The sequence below is a fragment of the Protomyctophum parallelum genome (genome assembly GCF_964188405.1).
Source record: "Protomyctophum parallelum genome assembly, chromosome: 15".
Classification (NCBI taxonomy): Eukaryota; Metazoa; Chordata; class Actinopteri; order Myctophiformes; family Myctophidae; genus Protomyctophum; species Protomyctophum parallelum.
In genome coordinates, this window is record NC_139710.1 from 3,307,658 (window position 1) to 3,320,570 (window position 12,913).

General features: G+C 47.5%; 1 protein-coding gene across 1 annotated transcript in view; it reads left to right on the forward strand.

Annotated features, from left to right (window-relative positions):
• Positions 1 to 12,913, forward strand: part of abca2 (ATP-binding cassette, sub-family A (ABC1), member 2) — a 115,768-nt gene that overhangs the window by 32,034 nt on the left and 70,821 nt on the right. The window lies entirely within an intron of this gene.

The window sequence follows — 12,913 nt, forward strand, 5'->3', positions numbered from 1 at the left end:
GTGTGTGTCAGTCTCTGTGTTAATATCCCTGTGTGTGTCAGTCTCTGTGTTCATATCCCTGTGTGTGTCAGTCTCTGTGTTCATATCCCTGTGTGTGTCAGTCTCTGTGTTAATATCCCTGTGTGTGTCAGTCTCTGTGTTCATATCCCTGTGTGTGTCAGTCTCTGTGTTCATATCCCTGTGTGTGTCAGTCTCTGTGTTCATATCCCTGTGTGTGTCAGTCTCTGTGTTCATATCCCTGTGTGTGTCAGTCTCTGTGTTCATATCCCTGTGTGTGTCAGTCTCTGTGTTAATATCCCTGTGTGTGTCAGTCTCTGTGTTCATATCCCTGTGTGTGTCAGTCTCTGTGTTCATATCCCTGTGTCAGTCTCTGTGTTAATATCCCTGTGTGTGTCAGTCTCTGTGTTCATATCCCTGTGTCAGTCTCTGTGTTAATATCCCTGTGTGTGTCAGTCTCTGTGTTCATATCCCTGTGTGTGTCAGTCTCTGTGTTCATATCCCTGTGTCAGTCTCTGTGTTCATATCCCTGTGTGTGTCAGTCTCTGTGTTCATATCCCTGTGTGTGTCAGTCTCTGTGTTCATATCCCTGTGTCAGTCTCTGTGTTCATATCCCTGTGTGTGTCAGTCTCTGTGTTAATATCCCTGTGTGTGTCAGTCTCTGTGTTAATATCCCTGTGTGTGTCAGTCTCTGTGTTCATATCCCTGTGTCAGTCTCTGTGTTCATATCCCTGTGTCAGTCTCTGTGTTCATATCCCTGTGTGTGTCAGTCTCTGTGTTCATATCCCTGTGTGTCAGTCTCTGTGTTCATATCCCTGTGTCAGTCTCTGTGTTCATATCCCTGTGTGTCAGTCTCTGTGTTAATATCCCTGTGTGTGTCAGTCTCTGTGTTCATATCCCTGTGTGTGTCAGTCTCTGTGTTCATATCCCTGTGTGTGTCAGTCTCTGTGTTCATATCCCTGTGTGTGTCAGTCTCTGTGTTAATATCCCTGTGTGTGTCAGTCTCTGTGTTCATATCCCTGTGTGTGTCAGTCTCTGTGTTCATATCCCTGTGTGTGTCAGTCTCTGTGTTAATATCCCTGTGTGTGTCAGTCTCTGTGTTAATATCCCTGTGTGTGTCAGTCTCTGTGTTAATATCCCTGTGTGTGTCAGTCTCTGTGTTCATATCCCTGTGTGTGTCAGTCTCTGTGTTAATATCCCTGTGTGTGTCAGTCTCTGTGTTAATATCCCTGTGTGTGTCAGTCTCTGTGTTCATATCCCTGTGTGTGTCAGTCTCTGTGTTCATATCCCTGTGTGTGTCAGTCTCTGTGTTAATATCCCTGTGTGTGTCAGTCTCTGTGTCAGTCCCATGGTGGTGGAAGGCAGTTTTGGTTCCGGTCAGTTGTCTCTTTGTGCTTTGTGGGAGCACGCGGTTGTAAAAGAGCTGCTTGTGTTTGGTGACCTTCACTGAGGGACTCTCAGTCAGCGTATTTGTGACCCCTGATCTACGCTTTCATGACCAGATGAAAGTCTGTCTCTCACCCCCCCCCCCCCCCACACACACACACACCTCTCTCTCTCTCCCTCCATCTGTCATGACCAGATGAAAGTCTCCAAGGCCCCCTACCCTACCTCTCTCTCTCCCTCCCAGTTCTTTATAATCAGAACTATGCCAGATGCAAATGTACAGTAAAATGTGTTAGCAAGAGAGACAACAAAAAGCCTATTATGTTCTCCTGCCACCCGAAGCCGATGCCAGGACAGGGAGTCCTCGCCGTTATTCCCACTCTATGGCCTTCAGTTGGAAGCAGGTGAACTAGTGCACTGTCTAACTTTCACTGTGCTACTGATCGCCCCACTTCCCCTTTACCTGGAGAAGCACATACTGTAGACTGGATAGGATGCACAGAATGATAATATAATAACAATATGAAATGCAATAAAAAAAAAAGCCTGTGTTCGTTGGTGTGGTGGGTTGTCGCTTTTCATTAGGCTGTGTACCGGCTGCGCCGACTTCCCCGCTGTGTGTCAAACTTCTGAATCTGAACCTATCAATTACTTAAAGAGAGAGACATGTCTTGTTTTCTTTCTCCAAGTCTGTCTGGTTCAATCTCTTCTTGACAAACGCACACTTGAAACAGAGAGTGGCTGTGGTACCCACCCACACACACACACACCCACCCACCCTACCACACACACACACACACACACACACACACACACACACACACACACACACACACAGCCTGCTCTCTTTCTCTCACTCACATGGACACGCACGCCCGCCCACTCTCTCACCTGCAACATCTTTCAGTTACTTATCCATCTGTCCTCTCCCTCTGATGACTCAGCATCCTGTACAGATGGCCTCACCCACCTTTGTGTGTGTGTGTGTGTGTGTGTGTGTGTGTGTGTGTGTGTGTGTGTGTGTGTGTGTGTGTGTGTGTGTGTGTGTACATGTGTGCGTGCGTGCGTGCACAAATGACTGTGCATGCTTGTGTGTGAAATTGGTTTTGCACTCATTCCCAAAAGCTTTTGCATTTTACGAGAGAGAGAGAGAGAGAGACATAGAGAGAGAGAGAGAGAGAGAAAATAGACTGTGGGGATTTTCTTTTAGCTTTATATAAAATAATGTATATTGTATAACAATTTATAACAGACAGACAGACAGACAGACAGTGTGGGAGGCACATAAACAGGGGAAGACAGAAGGCCATGGTATTCCAGCTGACACCACAGACCTATACACACAACTGACTGAGACTGCTCTGAGATAGGCCTTGTTTACTGGCTAACTATCTCAACTGGCGTCATTTACACGCATGCACGCACGCACGGTCGCACGCACGCACGCACGCACGCACACACACAGACTTACCATCGTATCTCAGTCAGCAATCTGGGAACCCATTGTTTTTGCCTCTGGGGGCACAACCTCCTTTTTGTGTTTAACAGGAACTCGGGTTCCTCCTTTTTTTCAGTCCACTTCCTTCCGAGTACTTATGTGTTTATTCCTACTAACAACATTAGATGATTAACCCATTCTGACCTGAGATCAGATTCTAAAAATGTCTATTACATCCTGACAGTTTCATTATTAACCCATTCTGACCTGAGATCAGATTCTAAAAGTGTCTTCGATTTTTCAAAAATAGCAGACCTACAAGCTCGTATCGCGCCACTCGGTGGCGCGATATGAGCTTGTAGATCTGCTATTTTTCAATAGCTAAAGCATAACATGATGCCGACACCAAAATGGGTGCCCGGTCAGAATGGGTTAAGGCGATAGAGCACACACACACACACACACACACACACACACACACACACACATGTGCAAAGTTTCATGCCAATCGGACAATGCTTTCATGATTCGTGGCATTTTGTACAAAACTGGCGACTCCCGCAAACTTTGGAAGCCAATCAGAATGGAATATGAGAAATTCGACAGATATACTGTACAGCATCTTGATCACATGACTACAGAGATGCTGGAGGAGTCCGACGGACGGACAGACTCTCAGGATCCGTAACGTAATCCCTCGTCTTCGGCCGCAGCGGCCTGACGGGGACAATGAGCAGAATAGCAGAAAAGACCAAAGCAGTAGATGTCGAGTACGTGTTTGCTTTAACCCATTCTGAACGGGCACCCGTTTTGGTGTCAGCATCATGTCGTGCTTTACCTATTGAAAAATAGCAGATCTACAAGCTCATATCGCGCCACCGAGTGGCGCGCTACGAGCTTGTAGGTCTGCCATTTTTGAAAAACCGAAGAGCGACTGACATTTTTAGAATCTGATCTCAGGTCGGAATGGGTTCATCAGACCAGTGTGTGTCCGGCGGAAACCTCGTATCAATCTGATCTCAGGTCAGAATGGTGCTTTCCACTATCGATCCACAGCATCATAATACATTAGCTTGTGGTTGAGGCTGAAGGGACTAGGGAGTTTATAGAGGGCCTGGATGTACTATTCTCAAATACCCCCCTTTTCTTTCCTCCTTCTTCTTTTTTTAAGTGGTGCAACCACTTCCTTAAGTGACTATGTGTGTGGGTGGCTGGCTGGCTGGGTCTGAGCACGAAAACAGCATGGTTGTTTTTCACCACCTGTGCGCAACCTAACACACACGCAAAGACACACGCACATTATTAACTGTATATATATATACGGTGATTTCGGGTGTCCCAGTACAGTACAGTGACAGTACAGTACAGTACAGTGGAGGGTACAGTAGAGGGACCCCCCACACGGTAACTCTGTCATTTCTCAACCGTTTCGGACGCGAGGCGGCTCGCCAGAAACTCCCCCCCCCCCCCCAGGTGTGATTTTTTTACCTGAAGTATGCTTTTCAAATGTAGAGTATGCAGTCTCAGAGGGTTAGAATTTTTGCTTGGACTTGATAATTATTCATTTGTAATAGTTTGGGAAGCTCTTTTTAATGGTTCACCTTTCAGTTTGGTGAAACGTTTTTTATTTATTGTGGTTATCGTGGAAACATGTGCTGTGCGTGCATGTGCACTTCAATTAAATTAAATTCAATTAAATTCAATTCAATTCAAAGGAGCTTTATTGGCATGAGAAAACATACGTTTACATTGCCAAAGAAAGTGTCAAAATACAATAAAAAAATGGAAATGGAGAAAGTATGTACAGTTGGAGTGGGTACAGCATTTTGTAAACGGAGCTATGTCACATTGTATTGTTACATGTTATACACTATACAGGATATAACGCTTTCTGAAACAAATAGCATTTATTTTCAGTGACGTAAACAAGATGTGTGCACTTAAACAAGATTCTCCAGTGTGTATTGTGTGTATGCACTTAGGCATATTTGCAAGTGTGCACAAAATACACTCTGCACACATCCCTTTAAAAAATATAAAATAGATAGATGTGCACTTTTATTGCCAACACCACAGCACCACTTTCATCACATCGGCAGCTTTGCAGAGCTGTGGTGGTGAAGCTTTTGGCAGCATGTCTTCTTAGCAGACGGGACAGCCTTCACACCCCAGTCCCAGATCTGACACTAAAGAAAACTCAACTCAATCCGTTCATCACCTGACACATGAGCAAAGGCAACGGGAATCGACAAGGAGATCTTTCGCCACAGAGGTTCTGTGACTGAGTTTAACCGTGTAGTAAAAAATGTAAAAAGGGAAAACTAGAAACGTGCTGGACTGCCATTCTGGGAGTGTTTTGCTTTCGAGACGTTGCTTTATATAGTCTTGTGAGATGACGTTCTCTCTCACGTCTTCCCTGGGGTTTGAGGAGGTCATAATTTCTTTGTCCCTTCTATGGATTACCTGACACTGTTATCCACAAGGGAATGGCTAGGTAATCCACTCCCCTTTATATGTTCTTTATAGAGACCGACAGCAGGAGAGGGAGACCGCATTTAAGAGACCCTTTAACAGCTTGAATGCCTATATAATTTACGACCGTCTTTCAGGCTAGACTGCCTATGTTTAAAGTTACCTTTGAACAGCCAGTTCACCGATCACTGAGTCCCTTGTCATGAAAATCCACTTTAAATCACTGCTTGTAGTGTTGAAAAATATTCCAAAGTGCTGACCACAACAGCAGACAGTGTGCGATTGGCTGTGAAACTTTGCATATACTCAAATGTTTCAAATCGTTGGGGATCTGCACTCCGAGGAGAGCACTTTTCTAATTGTCTCCACCAGGCCGAGGGCATGGGGGGAGAGTATGTTTTGCACTCCGTCCGTCCGTCCGTGTGTCCGTGAGCAGCTAATCTCCGGCACCGTTAACCCGGTCGATGCCAAATTTTGCACACACACTCCCTGGATGCCAACGATGAACCTCTGCCCCAAAATTTCCAGAACGGCCTGTTATAGCGCCACCAGGAGGCCGCTTTGTGCAAAACAAGTTTTTGCACAGTACACCTACAGATTTTGTCCAAACATCGCGCAAATTGGTACACAGTCTCTCTAGTTCACATCTGGCTTTTAGAGCGCCACCAGGAGGCCGACTTTTGTAAAACACATTTTTGGATATTACTCCTCCGGATTTTGTCCAAAAATCCCGCAAATCGTTACACAGTATCTCCATAGTCATGTGCTCAAGACGGATGTGTCTGATATTTCATATTCCATCCTAATTGGCTAACATTGGCTTTCAAATTTTGCAGGATTGGCCTGTTTTGAACAAAAAGCCTCAAATCATGAATGCAGCGTGCAATTTGACGTGAAATCTTTCACTCACTTTCCTACTAGGCTGAGGAATATAGCCCACCCATTTCACATTGGCCTGTTATAGCGCCACCAACAGGTGGATTGTGCATGCGTGCGATCAACACGGATCTGCACCATTTCCCATATTCCATCCTGATTGGCAAAGATTGGAACAAAAAAACATGTTTATATTACTCCTAAACATTCCTATCCTCCTGGCGGAGACCTGTGCCCAGAAGGGCACTTTTTCTAGTTTATGTATGTTATTCCGTTGCCTATATGTACAACTGCTAGATTAAAACGTAAAACCACGCCCAATGGGAGCTGGTCTATCTGGACAGAACAGCTGGGTCTGTTCCACTCAACCCGCAGCCCCAGAGCTGCAAGATTACACTGATTCTTTATAACCTTAATAAGTATACCGGTAAGCATAAACAAACTGCCTCACAAGAACAATGTTGGTGTAACTGAGATATTCACTGAGAAATATACAGTTCTATTTCATACCTACTGACCGCCAGAGGGGCGGTGTTTTCAACACCTGGATATACATCGCGCGCATGCGCAGAGGTCGAATATTAATATCAACAATGTCACTCGTGACCCCCTGTGGGCGTACCGATATAGGTGCCCAGTTCACAGGGTTCATCCTCTTTCATCTTTTCGCCTTTGAGCGCAGGTCGATTTATTTTGAGCTCCTGCTAGTCCTTCAAGGCTGCATGCGGGGGCTCTCGACGCTGGCCATGCCTACGGAGCCTCATAAACCGTTCGGTTGGAGCTGCCTTGCGTCCTCCAGAGGCGGCATGGCTGGCGGCGATTATTCCCCGCCGGGCTCCCTGGTCCAACTATTATGTTGGACCTGTTTTCTACAGGTAAGTTGTGTTACTTTACTTGCCCGGCGGGCGTGCCTGCTACAGCCTTGCGTTATTTTCGCTTTGCTGTTGGTGACAGTGTTTGCTCGCTGAAATCCAACTTGTATGATTTGTTGAATTGTCGGTGGCGGCAGTGGCCGTCCATCCTCCCGACTAATGCATTAAGGGTTAGCGGTTTCGCCTCGAAAAGCGCAGGTCGTTGAAACTGAAACAGCTACGCTTTTGTGTCTCGAAACGAGGAGCTGCCTTGTGCCCTCCAGAGACGTGTGGTTTGTTTTAATTGTTTTTCATGACTGGGGTTCCCCCCCGTGCGTTGTTGTGTGTTCACTAACCAAGAGCCAACTTAATGTTTCGTGATGCTGTTTGTGTGGTCGCAGAGGTGTGCCTCGCCTCGACAGCGACCGCGGCGGCGCTTATTTGACTATTAATCAATACTCATGTTGAATGGCCGCACGATGCTAAATGAGCAACAGCAATGTTTTATGGCGTCGGTAACTATGGTCTCGAAGAGGTGTGCCTCGCCTCGATAGAGCGACTGCCGCGACGCTAGTCATGTTGAATGACCACTCCTCTCCACGTGTTTTCTGCAAGAAGAGTGTGTCTCGCTCTGTCGCAGATGTGCAATCTACCACATATATGTGACGCATGGTTGCACTTGCAACGTGTGGTCGTGACGTTAATGAGCGCTCCTCCCCAGACGATTTCTGGTTATGGAACAAACTTCAAAATGCATGTCAAGTTGTAAACGCAGCTCTGTGCTGACTTGCTAGTTTGTTTTGCTCGTTATATCAAGCAGGAATATGACAATGTTGTCACTGTGTGCAGCGTGCTTAACATCACAGCTTAACTTGAGTGTATACTGCTATCTGAGATACGCATAGTGCTTGTATCATAGCTTGAGTGTGATCCGCTCAGCTGCTGTTCGGGTAAAACCCGTTTGTGCTTGGCAGTATAATTACTAATATAATGGTTAATGGTTCAAGCGTCTAACACTATCCCTTTACCATTGCGTGGTTATCAAACTATCTACTTGGCATGGGCAGTGGCGTTTCCAGGAATTACATTTTGAGCAGGCAAGAATTATATCTTGGCCAGGCAGAAAATGGATTTGGACAGCCTGTCCTCGCCTTATTGTAGATACGCCCCTGGGCCTGGGTTCGAGTGCTCTCCCCTATGTCTGCATAGTATTGGTAACTGTACTGATAAGTTGAGGTGAAGGAAATGCCAGCACTCATTGTGCCATACATAGTATTGTTGACATACTGTGTACTGATGGTCATTTTTCACTAGTACCGAGGACATGTCCCGCCACTATCATATTGTGCACTTGACACAGGCTTGAGTGATCCCCACTCTTCGCCATGTCTGTATAGTACTAATGGCATACTGTGTACAGATGCTTGGCTGTGTTATCACGGGCATTGAGAGTGTGTTTCCCTCTGCTGCCTCCCACCGTATAACAGCGTGAAGGCTGCTGGTGTGAATACTTTGTGGTGTCCGGTTAACTCATTCAACGCCAAGTGCTGAGTTAACTTAATTCTTATTAATTGCCCTGCACTAATTGGCATTAATATAAGCTTTGAGAGTGCTTTACGCTCTGCGGCCTGCCACTGTCTCAGCGTGAAGGCTGCCGTAGTGCCCATAGGCATTAAGAGAGTGTCCCTCGCTCCGCTGCCTGCTGTCGTGGTTCAGCATGGGAACTACTGTCACGGTGTACCGTCGACTAGTATAAGCACTGAGAGTGTGTTTCGCTCCACCGCTTCATCTAGTATAAGCACTGTGCCCATATAGGCATTAAGAGAGTGTGTCTCGCTCCGCCGCGTCATCTAACAAACGCTGAGAGTGTGTCTCGCTCCGCCGCGTCATCTAACAAACGCTGAGTGTGTCTCGCTCCACCGCGTCCTCTAACATAAGCACTGAGTGTGTTTCGCTATGCTGCCATTATCTGGAGGTTACACAGTAACCGTGGTTATATGAGATAAGCGAGGCATGTGCGAGTATGTGATTGTATGTCCTCGCTCGAGAGGGCACGCACTACGTCATGACTCAAAAGAGGCCCATTCTCTTATATACTTAATAGAATGTGAGGGTACTATAAGTGCTTCTGTTGCCCGCGCCCCATTGCGAACTGCCGAGGGCTAGATCTTCGTATAACCGTGACATTGTGTACCTGGTACTCACTACTGCTTCGACATGTGCAGTATACTGCTTGCTGTCATAGCTTGAGTGTACATCACTCTGCTGCTGTTCAGATATTACTAATATGCTTGGTATTAAAATGGTTGTATATGACAGTCCAAGTGTTTGGCTTTGCCACTATACTAGGGCACTACTTGACACTGTAGCTTGAGTGATTCTCGCTCTTTCGCTACAACTACATACCAGTTGTATTTAGTGTCTCGTTCTGCTGCCGTTCATGGATTAGTGCAACATGCTGGTCCTCTATGGTCCCACAGAGGAGGTCCATTGCTTGCGCCTGTAGTAGTCGTGTTTCGACTTGGGTGCCGGACACAGGCTATGGCTGTGGTTCATTCTTCCATCCATCTCCAACCGCTTATCCGTAGTCTGGTCGTGAGGGAAACGGCTCCACACCGAGAGCTGCAGACTTCCTCTCCAGATCAGCATTAGTAACTTCATTCTGGGGGATCCTGAGGTGATCCAAGGCCATTTCGAAGATATTAATGTTGTTGTGGCTGCATACTGCTGGCACGTATGTCAACTGTGTTGGCCGTGGTGGTGGCTGATTTGCCTCCCACGGGGATGCTAGCGTTGAGCCCTTGTGAGATGATGCTCTCTCAACTAGGGGAGATTTCAAGGTGGTACTGTTGGCCACTAAGTTGCTCAGGTGGAGAACTTCTTAATGGGTTGATAAATGGGTGCTGCTCTTTTCAGTTTTCACTGCTGTTTGCAGAGCTGCTACTCATGGTCTGTGATGAATAGCACTGACCTTTTAGATTGCCTTCTGTGGGTGACCGAGACAAAGTCCCTAACCCTGGACTTAATACCAGCATTGCTTCTCTCACTAGATGAAGCCTTTGAGCTAGTATGGCTATTGCCCATGGGCACGCAGTGTAGAGTCACTGGTCTGCCAACTAGATCCATGCCACGGCAGCTGGACTGGGACGTGTTAAACGGTCCCTTAATGGTCACCTCATCCTGGCCCTCTGGCCTGGATGGCACGGCACCTACGGATGATGCTTGTTCTAGGCGTTGGCTTACGGTGTAACTAACTACCCTGATGATGTTGGGGTCTAGTGTGGCCCCGAGGGGCGGCCAGGGCGGGTTAGTGAGTCCGCCTGGCGACCTTGAGCCCCTGGATGTCCCGGGCTCAATGCCAGATCCGGCCAGCAATGTGTCCATGTGTGTCGCGGTCTGAGCCCCTAATTGCTCCCCGAGCGCTGTAGAATGGCTGCTCATTGCTCCTAGTAGCAATAGGATGGGTAAATGCAAGGGACACATGTTGCGTATGTGCAACTGTACAGCTGAGCTAGCTTGCACATCGATTATAGTCAGCATTCTAACAGGCCCCACTTCCAGGGAAGGACAGTGGGACACTTAACACTCTGCCTGTCGTTCCAGGCCGGATGTTTGGGCATGCTACCCAACAGACCTTGCAGCATAGTGCACGGTGAACAAGCAGTTTGGTTCAACTGACGAGTACAGTGCTGCCAGCCACTCCCTCTGGTTGTTGGGCACACCGAAGCGACATAGACAGTTGCTTCTCTAGGGCTGCTTTCATTGCACCCTTTTACATGTCCTGTCTATAATTGCTGGGCCTCAAACCCCAGAATTCTGCCTACCACCGTGGATACGGTTGGGTTACTGTTTCAGTTATGTGCAGGCATTTAAGTAAGAGCGTGCTTCGCTCTACTGCCTACCACCTCCAGCCAGTGTCTGTGGTGTACACGGCCAGTGTGCAGTGGACTTGGCCCTTGGGATGTTTAGACTTTGTTCGTAACATAATATGTCAACAGTCGATCTTCCGACCCACTAAGGGGTCGCTCGATCCAGTCAGTCTCTGCAGGAGGTCTTGCCTCATCTTGCTGGTTTCATAGCAATGCTCTTGTTGGGTATACAGTCCAGGCGGCGGACATGCTTCCCATTTAAGCCTCTTGGATCCGATGGTTCATATCACTGGGCATATGTACGGCAGAGCAGGGTCTTTGGCCTTGAGCACTTGGCGCGTGGCCAACTGTAGTTCTCCCTTCCGGCGCTTGACCGTTAGGGCAGGACACTCTGGCCCACCCCTGGCCAGGCGACTTCTTGTAAGTCTTCTCTACACTACCACTTTTGGTGTCGTGTATCCTTCACAGGATAGGCAGAGGCAGTCGCACAGTAGTATGGTGCCACCATACCGGTCAGGAAGTATGAGGTTCCATGTTTCCGCCTCAATTTGTTTATCATATTGGGCGGGCTATAGCGACTAGAGGTTTGTTTTTGGTTACCACTGCAGCCGAATCATCCCCTGCAGCTTCTCGATGAAGTGCTTTGGCCTCCCCACAGAGACAGAATCCCCTGTCACAGTTTAGGGAGAGGGTGCTTTCTCACCGGGGTCACCTTCGGCTGCGTAAATTGACCACTGACAATCATGCCTATTGTCCGAACCCTACTCCATTCTTGTGCATCCTGCATATAATAATAAAGGTTGCGCTCTCTCTGGACAGCGCCTGTCACACTTTATTGTGGGTATGCCATCAGCCACGCTGACGGGGCGAGTAATCGTCCCCCTACCATCTGGTACGAGGTACCACTCTACCAGGTTTGGATGGACTGTGTCCCCAGCCCTTGGATAGGGCCGTTCTCAAATGGTTATCTGCTAGTACCATTTGCCCTCACTGCGACCCTACGGAAGTGAGTAGGTTGTCTTCAAGCCCTGCCTGGTGCCTGAGACTGGGATGCCGATGGGTCTGGGTTTACCATTCGCCAATCCCTCTTATGTCTTCAAGGACTTTCTGCCTTTCAAGTTGGCTAGCCTATCATTTTTAGTTTGCTCCACAGCCAGGCATGGAGCAGTACCTGCCTATTGTGCCCTGTCCGGGCTCTGTGGCACGGCATAGCCGTCTGTCTGTGATGAAGGGCACAGGAAGGGCTGTGCCTTGATTCAACAGAGACTAACGCAACACTTAGAGGTACTTTGATTGTTGCGTTGAGGTAGATTTCTTCAGTAGGCCTCAAGGCCTCCCCAGAGGCAATTGGACATGCCAGACCAGGGGGTGGACATCTGTGCTGCAGTGCAGCCAAATTGGCTCCATCTGTTTTGGGCTTTTGCCAAGAGTCAGCCAACCGGACTCTCCCTCACCCTGTGGTGACGGCTGTTTGGCTGTCTATTAGATCTGCAAACCGACCTCGGTAAGCGCAGATTCCTCGTGACCATGTTGGTATGAGTCATCCAGGTGTTGAAAACACCGCCCCTCTGGCGGTCAGTAGGTATGAAATAGAACGCAAGTTATGTATATAACTATGGTTCTATGAATACCGGATGACCGCCAGAGTTCATTGTCACTCGGAATCCTGACGAAAAGATTTCATGAGGATGAACCCTGTGAACTGGGCACCTATATCGGTACGCCCACAGGGGGTCACAAGTGACATTGTTGATATTAATATTCGACCTCTGCGCATGCACGCGATGTATATCCAGGTGTTGAAAACACCGCCCCTCTGGCGGTCATCCGGTATTCATAGAACCATAGTTATATAGATAACTTGCGTATCCTATATTAACCCATTCTGAACGGGAACCCATTTTGGTGTTGGCATCATGTCGTGCTTTAGCTATTTAAAAATAGCAGATCTACAAGCTCATACGAGCTTGTAGGTCTGCTATTTTTGAAAAATCGAAGAACGACTGACATAGAAACATAGCTTT